Here is a 6000-nt window from a genome sequence, read left to right on the forward strand (position 1 = left end):
TTCCTACTTACAAAGCATGTAGAGGTCTGTAATTTTTATCATAGGTACACTTCAACTGTGAGAGATGAAATCTAAAACAAAAATTGAGAAAATCACATTGTATGATTTTTAAGTAATTAATTAGCATTTTATTGCATGACATAAGTATTTGATACATCAGAAAAGCAGAACTTAATATTTGGTACAGAAACCTTTGTTTGCAATTACTGAGATCATACGTTTCCTGTAGTTCTTGACCAGGTTTGCACACACTGCAGGAGGGATTTTGGCCCACTCCTCCATACAGACCTTCTCCAGATCCTTCAGGTTTCGGGGCTATCGCTGGGCAATACGGACTTTCAGCTCCCTTCAAAGATTTTCTTTTGGGTTTAGGTCTGGAGACTGGCTAGGCCACACCAGGACCTTGAGATGCTTCTTACGGAGCCACTCCTTAGTTGCCCTGGCTGTGTGTTTCGGGTCGTTGTCATGCTGGAAGACCCAGCCACGACCCATCTTCAATGCTCTTACTGAGGGAAGGAGTTTGTTGGCCATGTATCGAGAGATCTTGGTCCCATCCATCCTCCCCTCAACACGGTGCAGTCGTCCTGTCCCCTTTGCAGAAAAGCATCCCCAAAGAATGATGTTTCCACCTCCATGCTTCACATTTGTTCTTGGGGTTGTACTCATCCTTCTTCTTCCTCCAAACACGGCGAGTGGAGTTTAGTCCAAAAAACTCTATTTTTGTCTCATCAGACCCCATGACCTTCTCCCATTCCTCCTCTGGATCATCCAGATGGTCATTGGCAAACTTCAGTCGGGCCTGGACATGCGCTGGCTTGATGGCGTAGTGTGTTCTAATGGTTTTCTTTGAGACTGTGGTCCCAGCTCTCTTCAGGTCATTGACCAGGTCCTGCCGTGTAGTTCTGGGCTGATCCCTCACCTTCCTCATGATCATTGATTTCCCATGAGGTGAGATCTTGCATGGAGCCCCAGACCGAGGGTGATTGACCATCATCTTGAACTTCTTCCATTTTCTAATAATTGCGCCAACAGTTGTTGCCTTCTCACCAAGCTGCTTGCCTATTGTCCTGTAGCCCATCCCAGCCTTGTGCAAGTCTACAATTTGATCCCTGATGTCCTTACACAGCTCTCTGGTCTTGGCCATTGTGGAGAGGTTGGAGTCTGTTTGATTGAGTGTGTGGACAGGTTTATTTTATACAGGTAACGAGTTCAAACGGGTGCAGTTAATACAGGTAATGAGTGGAGAACAGGAAGGCTTCTTAAAGGAAAACTAACAGGTCTGTGAGAGCCGGAATTCTTATTGGTTGGTAGGTGATCAAATACTTATGTCATGCAATAAAATACAAATTAATGACTTAAAATCATACAATGTGATTTTCTGGATTTTGTTTTTAGATTCAGTCTCTCACAGTTGAAGTGTACCTATGATAAAAATTACAGACCTCTACATGCTTTGTAAGTAGGAAAACCTGCAAAATCGGCAGTGCATCAAATACTTTTTCTCCCCATCTTGCCTATGCCGCTCTGTCATTGCTCATCCATATATTTGTATGTATATATTCGTATTCTATTCCTTTACTTAGATTTGTGTGTATTAGGTAGTTGCGGAATTGTTAGATTACAGTACATGTTAGATATTGCTGCACTGCCTGAACTAGAAGCACAAGCATTTCACTACACTCACAATAACATCTGCTAACCATGTGTATGTGACCAATAAAATGTGATTTGATGTGTATGTCTTCATTCACTTCTTCGCTGAAATGCCTGTGAGATGGACCAATCACGTGACCGGCATTGGCTACATCTGAAGGAGCCATGTGAGTGAGAGGTTCTTTGGAGCGAGGTAAGCCGGGAGAAGTGATTTATAATTATTATATTCAACCCAAGGGCACAACAGCCACATTGGCCGCAAAAGGCATCAATTATTTTCGGGGGCATTACAGCCACACAAGGGGGATGCTGCTGGGAAATTTGAGGCCTGTTTAGAATATTATCAAGTGAATGAGAGACAGATGAAGTGTGTGCAGCTTGTGACTTTTTCCAAATCATCATTAAAGTCCCATCATGCAGCCATAGAATGTATTAAAAGTCAAATATATTGCCCAATGTTTGTATTTACAACTAAAGTTGAATAAATAACTAAATTAAGCTTAAAGGAGGACCAGTTTCTTTGTTTACCGCTCAACACAGAATAGCCGCATGCGCGCACTTCCTTTTGAAATCATTTGGAGAAAATATCCTTTCTATGTTATTAAGCTATATTCAGTTGTATTCTTCATACTATAAAATAATTTCAAAAATTATGTCACCGAATTCTAAGCAAATCTTGTCTGCTAAATGAACAGGTGTAGCCCACAGCCATAGCCATATCAGGGCCTAACATAAGGACAACTCCGAGTATGCTATTCTGAAATAGACTACATGTTATTTAGTTTCTTTAAAACGGTCTAAAATAAGTATTGGATTTATTGTGATGTGTAGGCTGTATTAAATAGATTTATTTAATACAGCCCACATATTAACTTTTTAAAATGTAGATGTTCCAATGGTCTGATTCAGTGGCTTGTACGCTATGTGTGGAAGCCAGGAGATGCTAAACATGTTTGTAAATTAATGGTCAAATACCGTGAGACTGGCAGTTATTTGCATGACGATCGCCAGTGGACATAATATTAGAGAGAGAGAGAATTGATTGCAAGATCAATCTCTTATCTCTTCCACAAACCCAAACACACACACTATGACAGAAAGATGAAATGATATGCTCTCAACAGAAAGTACAATCAGATTATTTGCTCATTTAATAGGGGACTGACTTTGAACTACAGGGGAAAAGCAGAGATTGAACTATTAACCATCATTATAAATCATCAAAAGTGACATGCAGCTTAACGTACAGGTAATTGACTCTTTGATAATAAATAACACACCCACTATACAGGAAATCATCCCATGGCCTCCCAAATCAGTTTTCTAAATATACATTACTTACTAATATAGTTATAATTAGCTGCTATACATAACATGAGTTCATTAACTTTTGTTTTTAAGTAAATTAAATCATTTAGCTTTGAAATCCTCTGGCTATTCATTATAATGCCACTAAGATGACTGTGAGAGTCCTGGAGGCTGGGGCTGCAGAGCCACGGCGGTGGCCAGGGACAGACAGTGATTATAGGCCATAAGTAACAGGTGGTGGTGGCAGTAATCAGACCCCATGAGGCACACTGTCAGTGTGTCCAGTGGGCATGGTGTTAACACATTTACAGCTCCCCTGGGCAACATTTGGCCCATTAGGCCTGCGTAAAAGCCTGTGGTGACAGGTCACCTTGGTAGAGGGTGGCACTGCGGCAGCAGCAGGGCATTCTGCCAGGTCACATGGGACTGTTTGTGGACAGACACATCAAGACACTGCCTCAGTCTCAAGACGCTGTGGAAGAGAGAATGGTGAGAGGTGGCAGCATGGAGGTGTTACATTATCATGACTTCTTCATTACCAATAAAGAACAGTTGATGCACACAGAGCGTTGAATTATACTAAATATGTGACTTTGAAAAAATACAAGTTTGAGTTCAACTTTGATCATTATGATCATAGCACAAAGCTACGAAAAATATGATATATGCAGAGAACATAAAAGGCTCTAATCTTGGCTCATTGACATCAAGATTAAAACAGTGTCTCTGAAATGGGAGACAAATGAAAGCAGACACCTTCAAGTTCAAACACATAACAGAGCCTCGGGCAAATGAATGAACCCTTTGATCCCTTCTCATCTTAATAAAGCAAATACTTGGCCTGCTTAGAACTTTGTTTCCCTGGCAATACTTGCCTGGCTACCCAAATGCCATGCCACGTCATCGGACATTAGTTTCTTCTCTGCAATGAGTCTGGATCTGAGTACATCCCCTACGATTTACTGAATGGAAATATGTTCTAGACCATCTGATTGGTGCTAGAAACAGATGGGTTGGCCCAGAGCCAAAACACACCTGGGTAAAGTAACATTTAGAAAATGTGTCCATGGCTTTGATACTCTGATTGGTTAGAGATCATTTAATTACTGATCACTTTGTTTTGTACAACACCCCTTATTTTGACATCACCACAAACGACTTCAATGATGGCCATCTCAAACTGAAGTATGTAGCTATAGATAGAGCAGCGGAAGAATTCCGTTTGAGTCTTCAGGCAATTACAAAACTGTATCTTAGAATAGATGTGTACGTAACCTACAGTCCTTCCTAAATCTAAATCCTAATACCTATAAACATATTAGTTTCTAAGATGACTAAATTAACTCCTCTCACCTTACTGAATTTCAATGAGTACAGTCTTTGTCTCTGGAAAGTCACTTGGTCCTGACGATGATGATGACGATGATGAAGGAGCAAGTTGAAAGATACACTTCTGTGGCAGATGTTTTTACAAGGTTGTTTGGCCTTTGATGTCTTGTCTTATGTATGCTTCATGAAGAAAGATCATTTGTCATATTAATGTGATGAGTTTATTTCGCCTGAACTGGCTGGAATTCCTGAGTGGCGCAGTGGTCTAAGACACTGCATCTCAGTGCAAGAGGCTTCACTGCAGTATCTGGTTCGATCCAGGCTGCATCACATCCGGCCGTGATTGGGAGTCCCATAGGGCGGCGCACAATTGGCCCAGTTTCGCCGGGGTAGGCCGTCATTGTAAATAAGAATTTGTTATTTTAACTGACTAGCCTAGTTAAAAAAGGTTAAATTAATAAAACTCATGGTTATATAACCAGCAGGCACATGACTAACTGTCCACATCTGTTTTGGGTTTTCATCTCTACAAAGAATCGCCCAGCAAACGATTCCATAAATACACAGCACACACAGAAATTAGAGCATAGTAAATGGAATAGTGTGTCTAGATGTTAATGTATTAAAGTGTATACAGAAGTGTATATAGCAAAGTTATCATTACTCATTGTGTATTTATTCCTCATGTTATTATTTATCTATTATTTCTGGGGGGGGGGGGGTTCTCTCTGCATTGTTGGGAAAAGACCCGCAAGTAAGCATTTCACTGTTAGTCTACACCTGTTGTTTACGAAGCATGTGACAAATAAAATGTGATTTGACTATATTAAAATAGGTTTAGCTAAATGTCATCAGGACTTTGTGCTGTATAAAGACTTCATGTCCCTGCTCAGCTCCAAATCTATCATTAGGAGCAGCAACCTCTCAACTCTCAGTTAAATGAAAACAACTATTCCGTTTTTTTTATTATCATAAATGACCCAATGAAATTAACAAGACACAATTTCACTCTTCATACTGTACTGTACGCAGTAATAATCAACTCTGCCTGGAAAACACAAAACACATTTAAACTATGAGCAGCCCTATCCCTCCCAGTGTACCTCTGCCCCATATACTTACACTCTGTTGTATCCTCAATCCTTCCATCTTCACCTCCACCCTGACATACAGTACAGTACATTTTCTGCCAAAGCCGAGGTGGAAGTTACAGTACCAATGTATGGAACATATTTAGTCCTCATGATGTATTGTGTAACATCTCCACTTTCCCCCTTGTGATGATCACAGGAAGTGGATCATTCCTTTTCTCTGCATCTCCCAGTGGCCCCAGATCCAGAGGGAGGGGGCATAAATCTCTCTCCTTCAGAGAGTGCACACTATTGAAAGCATACTGTCCAAATCAGGTTAGATAGAGAACTGAGCCACAAAGGAGGCAATAGCGCAGGTGCAAACTCAATCTCGCTCACACACTGGCCCTCCCTCCTTCCCGGCCAAACCAACAGAATGGAGTGTAAGGCAGATACAGAACATGTCGTGTTTTGACACGCTGACCAACATATTAGTCAGAATGTATGGGAGATAGGGTTTTGGAGCAGTTACCAGGATCTGTTTTGTGATGTCACAGGAGTACTGTACTGTATCCTCACCATACTGTTCTGTATTTGGCAGAGAGCAGACACCACTCTCAATAGGACTTGTCAGTAAATC

This window comes from Oncorhynchus kisutch, linkage group LG1 (assembly GCF_002021735.2).
Source record: "Oncorhynchus kisutch isolate 150728-3 linkage group LG1, Okis_V2, whole genome shotgun sequence".
NCBI lineage: Eukaryota > Metazoa > Chordata > Actinopteri > Salmoniformes > Salmonidae > Oncorhynchus > Oncorhynchus kisutch.